This window comes from Oncorhynchus tshawytscha, linkage group LG14 (genome assembly GCF_018296145.1).
Source record: "Oncorhynchus tshawytscha isolate Ot180627B linkage group LG14, Otsh_v2.0, whole genome shotgun sequence".
Classification (NCBI taxonomy): domain Eukaryota; kingdom Metazoa; phylum Chordata; class Actinopteri; order Salmoniformes; family Salmonidae; genus Oncorhynchus; species Oncorhynchus tshawytscha.
This window is the reverse complement of record NC_056442.1, coordinates 13,859,046-13,880,336: the sequence shown is the minus strand read 5'-3', so window position 1 is coordinate 13,880,336 and position 21,291 is coordinate 13,859,046. Positions and strand designations below refer to the sequence as shown.

Here is a 21,291-nt window from a genome sequence, read left to right as displayed (position 1 = left end):
GCCAAGGAAGACCGATTTGCGACCAAGCTTTAACTTCCTGACCGATGTCTTGAGATGTTTCTTCAATATGTCCACATAATTTTCCATCCTCATGATGCCATCTATTTTGTGGAGTGTACCAGTCCCACAACATGATGCTGCCACCCCTGTGCTTCACGGTTGGGATGGTGTTCTTTGGCTTGAAAGCCTCCCCCTTTTTCCTCCAAACATAACGTTGGTCATTATGGCCAAACAGTTATATTTTTGTTTCTTCAGACCAGAGGACATTTCTCCCACAGATATGATCTTTGTCCCCACGTGCAGTTGCAAACTGTAGTCTGGCTTTTTATGACGGTTTTGGAGCAGTGGCTTCTTCCTTGCTGAGCGCCCTTTCAGCTTATGTCGATATAGGACTCGTTTTACTATGGATATAGATACTTTTGTACCTGTTTCCTCCAGCATCTTCACAAGGTCCTTTGCTGTTGTTCTGGGATTGATTTGCACTTTTTGCACCAAAATACGTTCATCTCTAGGAGACAGAACGAGTCTCCTTCCTGAGTGGTATGACAGCTGCGTGGTCCCATGATGTTTATACTTGCGTACTATTGTTTGTACAGATGAACGTGGTACCTTCAGGCATTTGGAAATTGCTCCCAAGGATGAACCAGACTTGTGGGGGTCTACAATTTTTTGTATTTTTTTTTTTTAAGGTTTTGGCTGATTTGCTTTTGATTTTCCCATGATGTCAAGCAAAGAGGCACTGACTTTGAAGGTAGGCCTTGAAATTCATCCACAGGTACACCTCCAATAGGCTATTGACATCATTTGAGTCAATCAGAAGCTTCTAAAGCCATGACATTATTTTCTGGAATTGTTCAAGCTGTTTAATGCCAGTCAATTTAGTGTATAAACTTCTGACCCACTGGAATTGTGATACAGTGAATTTAAAGTGAAATAATCTGTCTGTATTCAATTGTTGGAGAAAATTACTTCTCATGCACAAAGTAGATGTCCTAAACCACTTGCCAAAACTATAGTTTGTTCACAAGAAATTCGTGGAGTGGTTGAAAAATGATTTCTAAAGACTCCATCCTAAGTGAATGTAAACTTCCGACTTCAACTGTATGCACAAACCGTTTCGGATAGGAAGCATGCGGATGCCTTTAGCCTGTGTCCTCAAAGGCCCCCCTCTGTTAGCTACAGGCAGATGGCCTCTGCTTGCTCCTACTGTGGTCCAATCAGTGTTGCCATTAGTGTCATGTGACAGGATGTTAGAAATTGACTGTAACCTGAACTCCGTTTCCGTTGCAAAACGTTTTGCTAGGCTTTGCTCTAACGAGTATGATCCAGGTCTGAAGTACAGAATGGCTGCATTCCAAAACTGAAAAGGTCTCTCCTATGGCCCATCTCTTTTACCTAAATGATTCTTCAAGGCACGGAAGCTCAAGAAGCAATGAAGCCTTGACCCATGGCCAAGTCAGAGTAAGCATTATGGCTGCTTTCCCACCATAACATAGGCCTAATAACCTGAAGGTTGCACTCTTCCATATTGCTTTCACCAATCCAGTCCGGGAAATGAGATCACATGTTTTTATTTTTAGCCTAGTCAGTCTATTGGTTTCAATTGGCAGTTTTGATGCCAAAGGGCGTGGATGTAGCTATTGATGGCCTTTAGATTATTTTCGAGGCAGGGCACAATCTAAGAAGACCCAACGGACCAAATCAGTGGTTTAGTTGAGGTGTTTGAGCCCAGCCTGGGAGTAAGGTGCCATTTTTGGGATGCAGTATGTCCTCTTTCCCTCCAGGGAGAAGTTCTGTTCTGAGTGACTTCCTATGACCCCTGTGATGTTTTCTTCGTTGCCATGGAAACAGGCTGTCTCCCATCAGCCAGGTGGGATAGACATCATTATCCTTCCCATCCTGTGTGCTCGCTGCTCTCCCCTCCCAGAGTTCAGCTGGTTCTCATGGAACACTGAGAGCAGCACTGATGTGTGTTTATGTATGGGGTGGTAGAGAGAAGCCAAGCTTGACATTAGGAGGCGAGGGAGATGAGGAGAAACACACACCCTGTCAGGTTCTGACTGTTTGTTGTGTTGATATGGAGTGGTAGAGAGGAGCCAGGATTTGCCTGAGATTTGCATTTGTCTGTGTGTGTGTGCGAAATCTGTGAACTCTAGTATCAGGTCATTAGCGGTGCAGATTACGCTAGTTCTTCCATTCACCCCACTGTGAAAGTCCTCCACTATTTATCTTGCCTGTAGTTTTTTGTTTTCTCTGTTTCCCCTGAGTGGTCTCTTGGTCACATTCCTTTTAAATCCTCAGGGAACTGTTTTTGTCCTATGAATACATGCATTTTTGTAGATGTGTGTTTGTGATTCAAGAAAATATGAGTGGACAATTGTCTTTCTTTGTGACACTCTGCTCTTTTCTATTGGGGTTGTATATGTGTGTGTGTGTGTGTGTGTGTGGCTATGCTCAGCATGTATTTGTCTTGGAAGAGCTGAATGGCTGTAAACAGCCTTTTGTACTTTTGGCACTTGGATGATTCTCTCTTACCATTGAATCTAGACATTAGCTATATGGGTGGTGTTCAGTAAAGTTACACTTTAGCAAAACCTTTTGCAAAGGAAATTGACAAGTTCAGGTAGTACCCTTTTCCACATTACAAAGGTTGAAGAAGCCAGATTTCAAGCAGCAGCTCCATACTTCTTGCCAGACAGAGAACTGATACTGGTTGTAAGGGCGGGGTTGGCGAAGGGTGTGTGGGTTCTGTAGGTGGCTATTGATAATTTTATTGGATTCCTCATGTCTTACTCATTGTTGGGAAGAATTACATGCTGACCAGACTGGACACGTCACGTGCACGAGCGTCGCAAAATAAATTCAGAAATCCATGTTATTCAATTATTGCACCCACTCTGCTCGCGAGTGCCAACGAGCGTCTGCGTTGCCAAGGGCTAAAATAGAATCAGTTCTATTTCTGACGCAGATCGCACCGCAAGTCCTGCCTCTCCCATCTCCTCATTGGTTTATAGAAGCAGGTACCCACATGCCATCTCCTCATTGGTTATACCCACGTGGGTGACTGAAAGACGAACGGGGTCAGTGGCAGTAATGCACCTATTTTATGAAAGTTGCCAATCGCATTATAAAGTCAAGAGAAGAAAAAGCCTGGAAGGAAGAGAGATGACTAGAAACGATTCAGTTGACCGTTTTATGTGTGGATTAATTGTCGGAGTAGAGTACCTTGTGCATTTCAGGTAAAATAACAACTCAATGTTTTATATCCCAAGACAAATTAGCTAGCAACAGCAAGCTAGCTAAATAGGACAAATTAGCTAGCAAGCTAACTAGCTAAATTGCCGTACATGTTTCATGCTTTTCGACCTGTCCCCAAATTAATGTCATCGGCTCAGAGTTCGTTTTGATATTTTAACCTGCGTGTCTTGATCGTGTTTGGTGTAGAGGGAAAAAATACATTTATGCACAATAGCGCACGATGGCCGGTTTGTGTACTGTGTTATGGTCCAAATCGGATGTTTTGTACTGTATTTATTTTAGATTTTATGAATCCTATACATTTTAAAATGGGCAATTTGGGTGCAATCAATCAGCTTTAATTTCTCAGATCAAATTATATTTCAACAAAATAAGGTTTCAGGAATGATGGTCTCATCCGTTTCTAACTACAGAAACGGTTTCAGAATAATAGAATAATCTTAGATGGTGGGTGACAAAATCCTCTTGTCCTTTTTGAGGTGGAATGACTGATCTGTTGTAAGTTTTCGTTTTTTCCCACTGAGTCTTTTATAGCATTCTCTATATTATGAGCTGAGACAGTATAAAATAGAAAACCTCCATTAAAGATGTACAACTTGCCTTCACTTTCTTGGCTTTCCAGGCCCAGATGACCTATTTAAAACATGCAAGATGCATTACACACATTCTCTTCACATCCGTTGTGGAATAGAATTCACTTTACAGATGTGGCGAATGGCCATACGGATGGGAGTGATTTTTATTTTGTTAGGATCCCCGTTAGCCGACGCCAATGGCCACAGTTAGTCCTACTGGGGTCCGACACGCAGCGAAAACGACATTAGACAGAAGACTTTACAAGTGACATGCATTTAAAAACATTAACATGTATTGTGTGTGTTTTGCATCTATCAGTTACACATGTCAGTACGTACACACAAAAAGTAGATCACTTGTGCCGTGAGGTGTTGCTTTATTTGTCTTTTGAAACCAGGTTTGCTGTTCACTCGCTCTGTTTGAGATGGGAGTTCCATGCGCTCATGGCTCTTTTTAAAAATCACATTGTGTTGGTCACATACACATGGTTAGCAGATGTTATTGGAAGTGTAGCGAAATGCTTGTGCTTCCACTTCCAACAATGGCCTTGAGATAGAAGCTGTTTTTCAGTCTCTCGGTCCCTGCTTTGATACACCTCTACTGACCTCGCCTTCTGGATGATAGCGGGGTGAACAGGCAGTGGCTCGGGTGGTTGTTGTCCTTGATGATCTTTTTGGCCTTCCTGTGACATCGGGTGCTGTAGGTGTCCTGGAGGGCAGGTAGTTTGCCCCCGGTAGAGCCCTGCAGTTATGAGCGGTGAAGTTGCCATACCAGGCGGTGATGCAGCCTGACAGGATGCTCTCGATTGTCTGTCTGTAAAAGTTTCTTAGACCTACTAAGGTTGAAGAGGCGCTGTTGCGCCGCCTTCACCACACTGTCTGTGTGGGTGGACCATTTAAGTTTGTCTGTGATGGGTATGCCGAGGAACAAAACTTTCCACCTGTCCCATGGATAGGGGGGTGCTCCCTCGGCTGTTTCCTGAAGTCCACAATCATCTCCTTTGTTTTGTTGACGTTGAGTGAGGTTATTTTCCTGACACAACACTCGGAGTGCCCTCACCTCCTCCCTATAGGCTGTATTGTCATTGTTGGTATTCAAGCCTACTACTGTTGTGTTGTCTGCAAACTTGATGATTTGAATTGGAGGTGTGCATGGCCACGCAGTCATGGGTGAACAGGGAGTACAGGAGGGGGCTGAGCACGCAATGTTGCGGGTCCCCAGTGTTGAGGTGAAGTGAAGATGTTGTTTCCTACCTTCACCACCTGGGGGCGACCTGTCAGGAAGTCCAGTTCCCAATTGCACATGGCGGGGTTGAGAGCCAGGGCTTCAAGCTTAATGATGAGCTTGGAGGATACAATGGTGTTTGAAAGCTGAGCTGTTGTCAATGAACAGCATTCTTGCAAATGTATTCCTCTTGTCCAGGTGGGATAGGGCAGTATGCAGTGGGATGGCGATTGCATCGTCTGTGGACCTGTTGGGGCGGTACCCAATTTGAAGTGGGTCTAGGGTGACGGGTAAGGTGGAGGTGATATGATCCTTGACTAGTCTCTCAAAGCACTGCATGATGACAGAAGTGAGGGCTACGGGGCGATAGTCATTTAGTTATCTATGCCGCCTTGGGTACAGGAACAATGGTGGCACTCTTAAAGCCTGTGTGGACAACAGACTGGGATAGGGAGAGAGAGAATATATCTGTGAACTCCAGCCAGCTGGTCTGCGCATGCTCTGAGGACGCGGCCAGGGATGCCGTCCGGGCCGCAGCCTTGCGAGGGTTAACACGTCTAAATGTCTTTCTCACGTCGGCCACGGAGAAGGAGAGCCCACAGTCCTTGGTAGCGGGCCGTGTCGGTGGCACTGTATTATCCTCAGTGGGCAGAGGTGTTTTTAGCTTGTCTGGAAGCAAGATGTCTGTGACGTGATTGGTTTTCTTTTTGCAGTCCACAATTGTCTGTAGACCCTGCCACCTACGTCTCTTGTCTGAGCTGTTTAATTGCGACTCCACTTTGTCTCTATATACTGACATTTCGCTTGTTTGATTGCCTTGTGGAGGGAATAACTACACTGTTTGTATTCGGCCATATTCCCAGCCAACTTTCTATGGTTAAATGCGGTAGTTCGCGCTTTCAGTTTTGCGCGAATACTGCCATCTATATGTAGGCTATATGTAGGCTCTGTATAATACTGTATGTTTCCTTGAATTTGTTCTGGACCTGTGAGAAGAGTTGGAAGGCAAAACAGCGTCTTTGTCTCAATATTCCATGCCTTCAGCCTTAGTGTGCACATGCACACTCCCCATCATTGATCTAAATGCATTGCATTGGTGTAAGCATTGGCTGGAGGGAGTTTCCACCATTGTTAAATCCATGAGGAGAAGTGTGCAAGTGTATGGTTTAGGAGAAGGGTGGAGAATCGGGATGCAGACAGCATCTCCCTGTCACATTGCCCATTTTACAGCGAGCCAAGGGAGGAGGGTCGACGCACATCATTGAGCCAATAACCTCAATAGGGGTTTTCCTCAACCTTCAGCTACCTCAGTAGTTAGAAGACTGATGGCAGTGGTTGGGAACTGGGTCATTTCCAGTAGGGCACACCGTCACATAAAAAAAATAAAAATAAAACATTTTGAAAAGAAAAGGAAATTGAGCGTTTCCTATTGGACATGTCCAAGTGGTCCCTCCCTCCCTGTTTCAATCTGTTTCCTTCAGTTTGGTGCCTAGTGATAATGAAAATGACCCAAGTGATCGGATGGAGAGGAGAGAAAGAAATTAATTAAAGCGAGATGTCTGAGCAAGACCGTGCTGTTCTTAGTGTAAGTGATGTCATCCGGAAATGCGTACTTGTAAACTCTGAGGTCATTCTCATCATTTTTCCTCAAGTCATTTGACCAGTTTCACACAGTCAACATCTGGAACACTTGGCTGTGTAGCAGTTTCACTTTGTAATGCTTTGCAGCTTTAATACCAGTGAACAAATAGCTTTTCAACAGAAAATGAGGGTTTCTTATTGAACAAGTTCAGGTAGTTCCTCCCTGTTTGTCTGTATTATTTAAAACATTTAGTCCCTCATGAATGTGACCCTGGTATACCACTGTAGCCCAAACTTCAGAGGGAGTTATATTGGTCAACGTCTGAATGTTAAATGTTATGCAACAGCGTGCTGTCACAGGGCTTTGAATAAAGGTGGACCAGGCCAATAATGTCATTTGAAAAGGTTTCAACTGCTTTGGCTAGCCTACTGTAGATATTTCACTTCACCTTACGCCCCTCTCACCAGAAAAGAGATGGTGACTCGTATCAAACCAACACTTGAAGCTTTAGTCACTCACACTGGAGGCACATGTGAGTGTTTTACCACTCACACACAGTCATCGTGCATGTGTATGCACTCATTTGTTTCTCTGACGTGTGTGTGTGTGAGAACAACAGCTCATGTTAAGTGTGTGTGAGTGGCTCACTCTCACGCACTCTCATTGACTAATACCCTGCCTTACCGAGTCCAACTCCCTGACTCACCCGCTGTGCTGACTGGGCTAATCTCTTGGCTGGGGCCTGGTTTGTTGTGTAGTGATCCTGATTACACGCTGTCGTGCCAAATGTAGTGCGGCCTGGTTCCAGATCAGTTGCCGAGCTTGTCATCCCTATTGGTTATATGGGGCATCAGAGGGCTACTCACAAGTCCAGGGTCAGCCAACATGAACCTGTTGCTGCAACAAGTGAAGTTTACAGAAAGTGAGAGAGTCAAGGCCCATATTCATTAAAGTAGGAGTGCTGCTCTTGGATCAATTTAGCCTTTTCTGTCATAATGGACCGGAAGGGCCTGATCCTAGCGCTCCTAGTCTGAGGGGTCTTTCACACCAAATTGGTTTGGCGCAGATTTTCTGAACTCTGATGCATTTACCCCCTTAGTTCAGTGTGAACACTATCCGCACTCAGGAGTGAACTAAACAACTCACGCTGTTTGATAAACTGACTTAAGATCAGCGCAACTTCACCCTAATCCAGTGATGGCCATGCATTTCTCTGGTTATGATGACTCGTGCTCTATGGTCACTTGTGATTTGCTCTTCTGAAAGACTTAACCTACTCGTCCTCTTAAGCCTCGTTCACAATACCCTTTACGTTTACACAACATGTGAAGTGTTATATCCAGCAACTTCGCACAGACGTTGAAGAGGAGTGGGACAACACTCCACAGGCCACAATCAACAGCCTGATCAACTCTATGTGAAGGAAATGTCACGCTGCATTACCTTAAAAAAAAAAGGATGAGTGACCAACTGATGCATATCTGTATTCCCAGTCATATGAAATCCATAGATTAGGGCCTAATTTATTTATTTATTTAAATGGACTGATTTCCTTATGACTTGTAACCAGGGCTGTTGCGCAACTTGATCATATTACCGCCACACCATATAGTCACGGTAATTAGACTTCTCCAAGCTCTGATGCTGCTGATGGTCATTAGTAGTCTACCAAACTTGCTAACTGCCTGGTACTCAGCACACTATTGTCCCTCTAATCACACTGACATCAATGCAAATGTATTCAAAAATCGAATCAAACACTTCATGAGAGCTCATGTTGCGCAACATTTCTATAGGCTATGCAATTGTGTGAGAAAACCGAGTGATGGCCTCTACTGAATGGAGGAGGAGGATCCCATCAGCTGTTTATAGGTTTACTATATTTATTTCTCAACTTCCCTAATATTAAGTACAATGCTTATATTTATAACAGGAGTATAGCCTCCCTGACTGGCATGAAAAGGAATCACGGGAAAAGAGTCCTCCTTCCCCTATTTAAGTGCATAGGTGATATGCATTTTTTCCCCCGCTCCCCCTGTTTCGAGACTGGACCCATATTATGTACCTTTCTAAGTTAAAACAAACTTCACACACAATATTTAGTATATGCAAAGATGAGATTAAATGAAGAATAGTCTGATGGGGAGCTATTAGCCTATCACTTGTGAATGATGCCCAGCATAAGACAGACTGCACACCTCATGTAGTCCAGCCCATAGGCCTATATGATTTGTTTCACGACTAAAGTGGCCAAAAAACGAATAAAAATGAAGCACATTGATCCGCTTTACAAGGGGTTTAGAGCCTAACTGGAATACATAAGCAGCACGTGAGTTTCAAGTTTGGGGAAGATAATGTTCACCATAAAAATGCACCTTTTTTATAATACATTACATGCTTAATTGTATTTGCGGTCACTTTTGATAATGGTGTTTTCCCGCTAATGTTACGCTTATAATGTGAAGAAATAGCCTAATACTTTATCTACATTTTTAATCTAAATGTTCTGATCTGTTGTCAGCCACATTACATAAAGTTTTTTTTAATGCGAGTGGTTGTATTAATTTGGGATCTATTGCATCCCACAACTGTCCCATGCTTTGTTTGGAATATGTATTTCTTGCACAGAATACAATAGGTTGACTTTTGTACTAATGAGGATAGTAGATTGACATAGGCTAGTGCTTTTGCTGTTCGTTAGGGATAATCATCTTGTTGGCTGACGAAATGTAAATGTGGACAGTTCTTCCAATACCTTCAATATGCACCTCGGAATTGGATAATATTGGCAGGCGCAGTTGCGTCCCCGATGTGTCGGTCTTCACTTGTCTGAGAGAAAGACCCAATCACGTGGAGAGCGCGCAGCACTCAGAGTAGGGTACAACAAAAGCATATATGTTTCTTAAGGTGCATTACGGCCACAAAGGAGATACCGCCGGGAAATTCGAGGCATTATCAATTTCTTGTCAAATTGTGAATGAGAGACTGATGAAGTGTGTACAGGCCTGCGCATAAAACGAAGCAGAGCTCATGCCTTTTATGCAAGTTTTTTCAAATCATCATTAGTTGCATCATGCAGCCTTAAAATGTATTAAAGTCAATCATAATTGTAGAACTAAGTTACATTAACTCTAAATTGAGCATATAAGAGAACCTATTTCTTTGTTAACCGCTCAACACAGAATAGCCCCATGTGCGCACTCCCTCAAATTGTTTGGAGAAAATATGTATATTTTATTCAGCTTTGTTCAATTGTATTCTTCATACGATACAATAATGCCACCAAATTCTAAGCTAATCTTGTCTGCTAAATGAACTAGTGTAGCCCACAGCCATTTAGCATAGCCACATCAGGACCTAACATAAGAACAACTCAGAGTATGCTATTCTGTTCTTCTGAAATAGTCAACATTTTCTTCATATGGAGGAGGTCACCGGTTTGGACATGTCACATGCACACACACATGTTTTTGCCTCCTATTGCTTTCGTGGTGGGTAATGTCCATTACTGTACACGCTCCCAATTTCTCTCTCACTTTCCTCTATGTAACAATACAAGTTTTTATTATCCTCTGACATCACCTCTGCATAGTGCCCTCTTTCCCGCTTCCTGCTCAGACAGGAAATGTGGGATTGTGCCAGAGCAGGAAGTATGGGTGGGAGAAGGAAACACCTGTATCCCAGGGAGATTTGAATATACAGTACAGGAAGTGGTGTTTCCCCTACATTTTGTTTTTTTGGTGGAGCGCAGAAGCCTACACCAACATCAACACTTGTCTGAATGGAAATCAACAGAGACAAGATGTGCTGTTAGTGGCTGTAGGGGATAAATACTGGTTTTGTGAGATGTTTTTCAACCCTATCCCAAATAGAGGACTTGATTCTCTAACCTTGGCTTTGGCTCTTGAAACTCAACTCCTGCACTTAGAATATACCCAGTGTAAGAGATTGACGATTAAGGTCCTGCTCTTTTGGATCCAGGGAGAAATGTCCCTACGCACACATCCTCCCTCTCTAGCACCTGGGATAATGATGTCACACTTGTTTACTTCCTGTGTGCTGAGAGAGCAGCGGCAGCCGCTTTGGGCGTCACTGCTGCTACTGCAGCGCATACAGCTGTTCAAACCTACATGTCACCTCCAATACAATGTCAGTGTTGACAGACACGCATAATTGCTGGACAAATATCACACAGAGAAGGCTTGATCACTCACTGTAAGTCAAGCTGAGTGATAGTATCAAAAACAGACACTAACACAGTGTGTGTGTGAGAGGTGTTTTCATGTCTGTGTGTGTGTGTGTGTGTATCAGACACACACGCACCATGAAAGAACACCCCCCCCTGTGTTTTGAGTGGGAGCCACATGCTTCGTGTGGACAGTCCGTCTGCACAGTTGTTCTACAAAGGGACAGCTGAGGCCAGCTGGGATAGCGAAGGCTAGAGTGTGTGTACTCCCCCGAGGCAAACAAACACCCACCGTGTGGCCCTGTTCACCACACGAGTCAGCTAATTTTCACACCAGCTTAATGGTCCATCTATGTGATTCATTTGAATCATGTTGAACATAATGTTTAACATATGAGTCAGTATGAAAAACAAAAATGTATACAGTACCAGTAAAAAGTTTGGACACCTACTAATTCAAAGGTTTTTCTTTATTTGACTATTTTCTACATTGTAGAATAATAGTGGAGTCATAAACTATGAAATAACGCTTATGGAATCATGTAGTAAACAAATCAAAATATATTTTATATTGGAGGTTCTTCAAAGTAGCCACCCTTTGCCTTGATGACAGCTTTGCACACTCTTGGCATTCTCTCAACCAGCTTCACCTGGAATGATTTTCCAACAGTCTTGAAGGAGTTCCCACATGCTGAGCACTTATTGGCTGCTTTTCCTTTACTCTGTAGTCCAACTCATCCCAAACCATCTCAATTGGGTTGAGGTCAGGTGATTGTGGAGGCCAGGTCAACTCATGCAGCACTCCGTCACTCTCCTTCTTAGTCACTCTCCTTCTTAGTCACTCTCCTTCTTAGTCAAATAGCCCTTACACAGCCTGGAGGTGTGTTTTGGGTCATTGTCCTGTTGAAAAACAAATGGTATTCCCGCTAAGTGCAATCCAGATGGGATGGTGTATCTCTGCAGAATGCTGTGGTAGCCATGCTGGTTAAGTGTGCCTTGAATTCAAAATAAATCACTGACGGTGTCACCAGCAAAGCACCCCCACACCACCTCCATGCTTCACGGTGGGAACCACACATGCGGAGACGATCCATTCACCTACTCTGCGTCTCAAATACAGCGGTTTGAAAAATCTCAAATTTGGACTAATCAGACCAAAGGACAGATTTCCACCGGTTTAATTTCCATTCCTTGTTTCTTAGGCCAAACAAATCTCTTCTTATTATTGGTGTCCTTTAGTAGTGCTTTCTTTCCTGATTCACACAGTCTCCTCTGAACAGATGATGTTGATGTGTCTGAGGTGCAGTTATTTTCATGATCTTACTCTGGGTCTTCCTTTCCAGTGGCGGTCCTCATGAGAGCCACTTTCATCATAGCGCTGGATGGTTTTTGCGACTGCACTTAAAGAAACTTTCAAACTTCTTGAAGTTTTCCAGATTGACTGACCTTCATGTCTTAGTAATGGACTGTCATTTTTTTCTCTTTGGTTATTTGCCATAATATGGACTTGGTCTTTACCAAATAGGGCTGTCTTCTGTATACCACCCCTACCTTGTCACAGCACAACTGATTGGCTCAAACGCATTGAGAAGGAAAGAAATTCCACAAATTAACTTTTAACAAGGCACACCCATTAATTGAAATGCCTTCTAGGTGACTATCTCATGAAGCTGGTTGAAAGAATGCCAAAAGTGTGCAACGGAGTCATCATGGCAAAGGTTGGCTACTTTGAAGAATCTCAATATAAAACACTTTTTTGCTTACTACATGATTCCATGTGTTATTTCATAGTTTTGATGTATTCACTATTATTCTACAATGTAGAAATAAAGAACAGATAGAGGAAGACCGTGGGGAAAGATGGAGGTTGTGTCAGGGCATTAGGCCAAATTCAAACCTATCCCAACACTGTAGACGTGTGCTAGAGGTTGACCAGCCAGGCCATGAGTCAGCATTTTTTTTTTTTTTTTTACACGAGCCTAATCTTCCATCTATATGATTCATTTGAATCATGATTAACATATGGGTCGGCATTCTTTTTGGACATGGGACACATTCGTCTGAATCAGCATACGGGACAAGCCTGGTGATTAGTGAATCATAATGTGTGTCAGGGTTTTGATTAGCATTGTAGTTTTTGTTATGTGACTCAATGTGAATATCTGCCCGTGGAAGTGCGTTGCTCCTCATTTAAATGTGTGTGTGTTTGTCACAAGCTACCCTGCCACAGTGCATGTGTTAGTTTCTAAGCTTGATGCATTTGCTCAACCCAGTGTACCTTTCTATGAGCGCTCCACACCCAGGCTTGCTCTGAAGCTAATCCCTGTGGCGGTAAGATTGATCCCTCTCTGTGTGTGTGTGTGTGTGTGTGTGTGTGTGTGTACAGCGACGCAGTCCATGTGATTTCTCTACAGCACTATGAGAACAAGCATCATCGATCCACAGTTTCCTTTTTTCACTCAGTAATGGCCCTTGCTGAGCTGAATTTCAGCCACCCTTTCTGTCTCCACTTTAAAACAAAAATAGATGGTGAATCAAATCTGCTTCATATTCTTTCTTCTCTTCTCTCCAGGACATAAAAGCTTGGTCCTGACTGTTGCGTTGGCTTCATTTGACCTGAGCGGGACAAAGGGAGAGAGACACCAGAGGTAAGATGCACTTTTAACGCCTTCCTTTAGCTTGATGTTTAGTCAGTTGCCAGCCACCGCCACATAGCTAAGTGGTCGTGGATGTTAGTTGATGACATGGAAAGTCGACACAAACCAATCTGCAACTACCAGGCTAGCCAATACATTGGCTCCTCTTGCAATTCTTTCGATACTTTCTGACCCCTGTTGTTATTGTATAATAATATGGACATTTTAGAAGATGGAACCCACAACCCTGGTGTTGCCAGCACCATGCTCTAGCTCAGTGAGCCATTGGAACCAGTCATGGACACTTTATCATGGCTGTACCAAGACTCTGACAGAATCTCCACAGTGAGAGGCTCTTTGCGCATATAAATATAATTACTAGAATGGCCATTCCCATTCAAGTCAATGTTCTGTTATTCTATTCCAATGCTCTTGCTCCATGTGTGGCGATATTTTTTCTGTAAGTTGAAGAGCAGACCCAGGAAAGATAGAGGTCAGACAGGGGAGGGAGTTGGGAGAGAGGGGCTGCGTTTCATCCCATTAACATGTTCCCTCCCTTCTGCCCTTCTGCCCTCCATACACTCCCCTTCACAGATCTAATAGGACTGTATATTTGAAAACAATATGGTGGAAACTGGGTGGAGTCGTTTTCTCATTTTATTTATTGAACCTTTATTTAATTAGGCAAGTCAGTTAAGAACAAATTCTTATTTACATTGACGTCCTAACCCGGCCAAACCCGGACGATGCTGGGCCAATTGTGCGCCACCCTATGGGACTCCCAATCACAGCCGGATGTGATACAGCCTGGTTTCAAACCAGGGACTGTAGTGACACCTCTTCCACTGAGATTCAGAGCCTTAGACCGCTGCGCGACTCGGGAGCCACGAAGGGGAGTGAACGAGTGCAGAAAGGAGGGAACATCTTCCTGGAATGAAACACAGCCACGGGGGCCCAGACGAGGGGAGCCTCCCTGAGCTAGCCTCGTAAATAAGGTCCCAAATGAAAAAGGAGTTAAGGCGAGGATCTTGTCTTTGGGCCTGGGATAATTCCAGTCAGGCTAAAGTGGAACCATGTGAAGGGGTAGACTCAAATGATGTTTGCTTGTAGCCCAAATGTCACCCCATTCCCTACACAGTTCACTACCAGGACTAAAGTAGTGCACTATGTAGGGAATAGGGTGCTATTTGGGATGTAGTCTCTGTGGTTGCCTGAGGGGTGTAATGAACAAGTTTTCTCCCCCGCACTGGCCTGTTCCCGGAGAGTGAAGAAGTAGCGTTGAAGTAAATTGTCACGCGTGCTTTGAGAGTTTGCGTCCTGCACTGTCTTGTCCCCTCCACCGCCACTGTGGAGAACATGCTCTCTCGTGTTTCCTGGCTGTCACGCTGTCTGCCCTTATAGTGGTGTGTGTGTGTGTCCCAATTCTGGTTCTCTAGGGGGGACCCAGAGGGGTGCACGTTTTTTTTGTTCTAGCCCCGCACTAACACACCCAACTAATCATTGAGCCTTTGATAAGTCAAATCAGGTGTCCTAGTTCGAGATCGGCCGTTTATGATTTTTCAATACCGATGCCGAATATTGGAGGATCAAAAAAGCCGATACCGATTAATCGGCCGAATAATGTTAATAACTCCTGTGGCGTGCCAGCGCAGTGCGCGCTAACCATGGTTGCCAGGTGCACGGTGTTTCCTCCGACACATTGGTGCGGCTGGCTTGGATGGCGCTGTGTTAAGAAGCAGTGCGGCTTGGTCGGGTTGTGTATCGGAGGACGCATGACTTTCAACCTTCGTTTCTCCCGAGCCCATACGGGAGTTGTAGCGATGAGACAAGATAGTAGCTACTAAACAATTGGATACCACGAAATTGGGGAGAAAAAGGGGTAAAATTCAACAACAAAAAACACACAAAAAAGCCAAGGCAAGCTGGATCTGAAGACGTTCTCTGCAGATGTCAGAAATATATTTTCTTCTGCAGTAGACTACATATTGCCGACATTTCCATTTGGAGATGTGCTCCTCCAGCATGTAGTGGTCGCTGACGTTGCCAACAGGCAGGCTGCCATGTTCTCATCCCTCAACTTTTTCATGGCATGCTTTCCCTACATTATCCCTGAGGGAGCCTCTGTTGATCTGGTGGAAGATGAGTTTAGACTCTATCAGGCAACAACCTTGTATTATTGGTCATATATTGGTCATATTCCATAGCAATACGAACAAATATTCAGTCCTGTTTCCAAGAACAAAACCCAGTACAAAGCCTCCCTCAGTACAGACATGCTGAGTGCCCTCGTTACCAAAAAGGTTTCAATGATTGCCAGAGAGAAGTCTACCCTGATGCGTAAGGCTAAATCTGCTAGCTACCAGGCAAATCTGTCTAGGAAATGATTTCCTGAACATTTTGAAGGTCTCCAGAAGATTTGTTCTCACCCACTGTTTCCTATCTTAGCTTTTTCCTTTTCATTATGGATAACATGTTTATTTGATACGAAGGCTCTGCTTCAAACATTTGTTGTTCTTATTATATTAGTTTTTTTAAATTCTCGTGGATAAGACATTTGTACAATTTGTGTCTAAACAATTAACTTATTAGGTCTTGTTAGTGACTTTTACCATATGTGTAAATGGAATGCTGTCAAATTATTCCAACCTTTTTTTATAGACTTGATTTGGTACAATTCTATAATTGCGATCAGACTCACAAACCGTGTGAGCAGGGGGCTGGGAAAGAACCCCCCCAGTTCGGCAAGTATTACGTGCGCGAGTTGAATCTCCAATTTGCCGCGTGTGTCTGGTACCCAAAAAATTTGGACAGGGTTTTGCAGGTCTGCTTCTGACTGGCAGGATGCTGTTGTTGCTATGGTCTCCATGGAGATGATAAAAAACACATGTATTGTGTGCTATTGGAGGGTGTGTTTACGTGTGTACTGTGTGTGCGTGACGTTGACTGTTTGTGTGTGTCCTTTAAAAGCTAACCATCCCCTTTGGTGGTGAGGGAATCTGACTCTTGAAGATGGAGAGTAAGCCCTCTGGAGCTGAAAATGAGCTAGTGGGGAACAGTATAGTTGTTTGCGTGTATATGTGGGTACGTCCCAAATTCCATGTGAATGTTGTGGAGGGGTGTTGTACACCCTTCAGGGGCAAGCTGGCATTCCTGAATATTACGGAACGCCAGAGATGGACGGTGCGGAATGGCCGGAAAGCCGAAGGTGGCGTGGTGGACGTGAGGTGGCACTGCTGATGGACAGACAAACGAATGGACAGAGTGACATACTACCCGACAGTTGCTAGAGTCAGGAGGCATAACAAGTGCATTTTGCGTGTGCGTGTGTTTCACCCCATGTACGCGTGTGCAATGTGCCAGTTACCAATTCCCAGCCAGCTGCCAGAGGTCAAGAGGTCAGAGGCTGGCTGGAGCAGCTGGCAGGAGCTGGGGCTGCTGGGATGAATGAAGACATTCCCAGCTGTTCTGGGATCTGTGCTGTGGTGTCGGTCTGTCTTGTCTGCCGATAGGGAGACGCTGAGCCTGTGCACTGGTCGGGTGTGGATTGGACAGCTCTATACCCACTGTGCTCTTTGTTCCCAAATAGGTGTGTGTTATGCACAATCTGTCTACTATGGACACCACGGTTAGACACTGATACTTAAATACTAGGATAACTAGTAAAAGAGACCGAATAGTACAAATATAAACGTACAGCAACGTTGTTATTGAGCCAATATCCTAAGTTGCCAAGTTGGTGTTACTCTGCAAGGAGATTGAGGACTTTTAACACATTAATGGGTTATGGCTGTGCTGGGTGACTGCACTTCTATTGTGTCTGTGTGTGACTTTTTTTACCCTAGTGAGTAGTCTCTTTCTCTGTCTAAATTGGCTTAATGATGATTGCCAAATTTGAAAATCAAACCCAGAAATGATACTAGCCCACGATGAACAAACTGATGGTTGTTATGAGCCTGGAAACCATGTTACTCATTACCCAAGGATATTAATGAAACACTTTCAGCTGTTATGGAACCCTGACCTGTTCACCGGACGTGCTTCCTGTCCCAGACTTTCTGTTTTCAACACTCTAGAGACAGCAGGAGCGGTAGAGATACTCTGAATGATCGGCTATGAAAAGCCAGCTAACATTTACTCCTGAGGTGCTGACCTGTTGCACCCTCGACAACTACTGTGATTATTATTATTATTTGACCCTGCTGGTCATCTATGAACATTTGAACATCTTGGCCATGTTCTGTTATAATCTCCACCCATTACATCCAGAAGAGGACTGGCCACCCCTCAGAGCTTGGTTCCTCTCTAGGTTTCTTCCAAAGTTCTTGCCTTTCTAAGGAGTTTTTACTAGCCACCGTGCTTCTACACCTGCATTGCTTGCTGTTTGGGGTTTCTGTACAGCACTTTGAGATATCCGCTGATGTAAAAAGGGCTTTATAAATGGATTTGATTGATATCAGATAGTCTATGGTTACAGAGCTAGTGGTTATCATACATAAATGCCTATTTATTCCTGCATCATACATTTCCATAGTAATTTGCATTTCCAAGGACCATGCACAACAGAAATGAATTGTATACTATGTGCCATTTTTAGCAGAGCTACATAACAGCTCAGTGGCACAGAGGTATACAGTAAACAATCAAATCGAGCAAGATCACAAGCTGGATGGTGATCATATACAGCGCCTGCTGAAAGTATTCACACCCCATCTCCACATTTATTTGTTACAAAGTAGGATTTAGTTGTTTTTTTGTTAACGATCTATGCAAAATACTCAAACGTGGATGAAAAATATATATTTTTTAATTAATGGAAAATACAGCACTATCTTGATAAGATAAGTATTCAATCCCCTGAGTCAATACACGTTAGTATCCCCTATGGCAAAGATTTACAACTGTGAGTCTTTCTGGGTAAGTTACTAGTAAGCTTTCAACGCCCGGGTTGTACAATATTTGCAAAGTTGTCAAGCTCTGTCAAGTTGGTTGTTGATTGATTGTTTCTCGACAGCCATTTTCATGGTTTGACATATATTTTCAAGTAGATTTAAGTCAAAACATTCAATGTTGTCTTGGTAAGCAGCTCCAGTGTATATTTAGCATTGTGTTTTAGGTTATCCTGCTGAAAGGTGAATTTATCTGTTGGAAAGCAGACAACCAGGTTTTCCTCAAGGAATTTTAGCTCTTCTGTTTATTGTAGCCCAAAAAACTCCCTAGAATACCCATAACATGATGCCACCACCAATCTTGACAATATGAAGAGTTTGCCTCAAACGTAACGCATTTATAAAAAAATTTCGCCACATTTTTTGCAGTACTACTTCAGTGCCTTGATGCAAACAGGATGCATTCTGTACAGGCTTCTTTCTTTCTCTCTGTCAATTAGGTTAGTATTGTAGAGTAACTACAAATGTTGATCCATCCTCAGTTACCTCCTATCACAGGTCTTTAAACTCTTTAAAATCATCATTGGCCTCACGGTGAACTCCCTTAGCTGTTTCCTTCGTCTCAAGCAACTGAGTTAGTAGGACGGGCACCTGTGTCTTTGTAGTTACTGGGTGTATTGATACACCATCCAAATTGTAAAAGTAATAATATTAATGGCTATTAATAATAATAATACCCATCTACCAATAGGTGCCCCTTTTTACAATCCATATGAAAACCTCTCCTCCTGTCTTTTGTGGTTGAATCTGTGCTTGAAATTCATTGTTCCACTTAGGAACCTTACACTTATCTGCATGTGTGGGGTACAGAGATGGAGTAGTTGTTTAAAAATCACTTTAAACACTATTGCACCCACACAGTGAGTCCATGCAACTTATTATGTGATTTGTTAAATCCTCTTGGAACTCCCTCTCCCGGATCCGGGACAATTGTCATCAACTGACACTAATTAGCATAACGCAACAGACAAAAAATATTACTAGAAAATATTCATATTCATGAAATCACAAGTGAAATATATTGAAACACAGCTTAGCCTTTTGTTAATCACCCTGTCATCTCCGATTTTGAAATTATGCTTTACAGCCAAAGCAAGACAAGCATTTGTGTAAGTTTATCGATAGCCTAGCATAGCATTATGCCTAGCTAGCAGCAGCCAGCTTGGTCACAAATCAGAAAAGCAATCAAATTAAATCGTTTACCTTTGATGAGCTTCAGATGTTTTCACTCACGAGACTCTGTTAGACAGCAAATGTTCATTTTGTCCCATAAAGATTATTTTTATAGCTGAAACACCTCTGTTTGTACTTCATGTTTGGTTGAGAAATCCACCGGAAACTGAGGTCACGACAACGCAGAAAAATATTCCAAATTAGATCCATAATATCAATAGAAACATGGCAAAAAATCAATCCTCAAGGGGTTTTTCAAATATCTATTCGATAATATATCAACCGGCACAAAACACTCAGCCTCCAGCTGACCACTGACGCAATGTTGTCGTTCAGGCTCATTTTTCAAAATAAATGTGACACTAGACACATTAGGGAAGCCATAGAAAAAGGAATCTAGTTGATATTTACTGCTCAATAGGGACGCATAGGAACGCAGAGCTTTCTAAATAAGAGTCCCTTCCTGATTGGATTTTTCTCAGGCTTTCGCCTGCAATATCAGTTCTGTTATACTCACAGACAATATTTGTACAGTTTTGGAAACTTTAGTGTCTTCTATCTTGTCCTGACAAAATAGCCTGTTTACTTTGGGAACGTTATTTTTCCAAAAATGAAAATAGTGCCCCCTAGTTTCAAGAGGTTAAGCAAATGTTTACTCCTGAACTTTTTTCGGCTTGCCATAATGAAATGATTGAATACTTATTGACATTTTTTAAATTGATTTTTTTTAAATGAATTTGTAAACATAATTACACTTTGACATTATTGGGTATTTTGTATAGATTAGTGGCACAATCTTAATTGAATCCATTTTAAATTCAGGCTGTAACACAGACAAATGCGGGATAGGTCCAGCGGTGTGAATACTTTCTGAAGGCACTGCATTTGCACAGTAAGACGGCTGCTATTGGGGTTGGGCTGTTGCTGTTACTATGGAGAAACTTGCTGCCCTTTAGCTGCTGACCTCTAGCTGCTGCCTCTGGATGGGAACATATCAGCTGGTCAGCTCCTCTCGCCCCTTATTTCTTTACTTTCTTTCTTTTCCCGTATCCCTCTGTCTTTCTCATCTCTTTTTCTCTCCTCTATATCTCTGTTAGTTTGCTTTCTTGCTCCCCACCCCCCCGTTTTAATTGGCAGCGTATGCCAGAGTCACTGAGTGATCCTCTCTCCTACTCTTTCCATTCTCCTCTTTTCCTCTCTGTCTGCTGGCTGTCAGTTGTCCTTGACTGATGCTGTTTTGTCAGTCTGGCCCTCCCCCTACACATATTACAATGGTCCATTCCCTCCCCCATCATCTCTCCATCTCTGTCTTCCTCTCTCCCACTTGCCCATCCTTCCCTTTATCTGCTTATTGTAGGAAGTGCTGTGTTCTAGCTTTCTTTAATGGCACAAAGATGGCAAAATGTCTCTGGATTGGATCTCTGCTTCATTGTATGCATTTAGTTGATTTTATATCTAGGCTGTATGTCATTTTGTGCGGTTTTCCCATTGATGATATTACCAGGGGATGTTGATATACTGTATGATGTTGAATCAAAGCAAGGTCATGTTCATTAGGCACTAAACCTTCGGGTACCATCAGAACATGTCTACGGTGTGCCCTAATGAACACAACCTTGGTCTGGAGTGAGTTCCTCTTGAATTACTCTCCCGAGCACAAAGGTTCCAGGGCCTGTGTCCATAAAGTGTCTCAGACTAAGAGTGCTGATC

The 21,291-nt window shown here is 43.1% G+C and overlaps 1 protein-coding gene across 1 annotated transcript in view; it reads left to right on the top strand.

The window, feature by feature from the left end:
* Positions 1–21,291, top strand: part of raph1b (Ras association (RalGDS/AF-6) and pleckstrin homology domains 1b) — a 75,736-nt gene that overhangs the window by 10,325 nt on the left and 44,120 nt on the right. Inside the window, 1 exon segment of the mRNA XM_042297062.1 lies at positions 13,399–13,474. The gene's annotated coding sequence lies outside the window, so the exon portion shown is untranslated.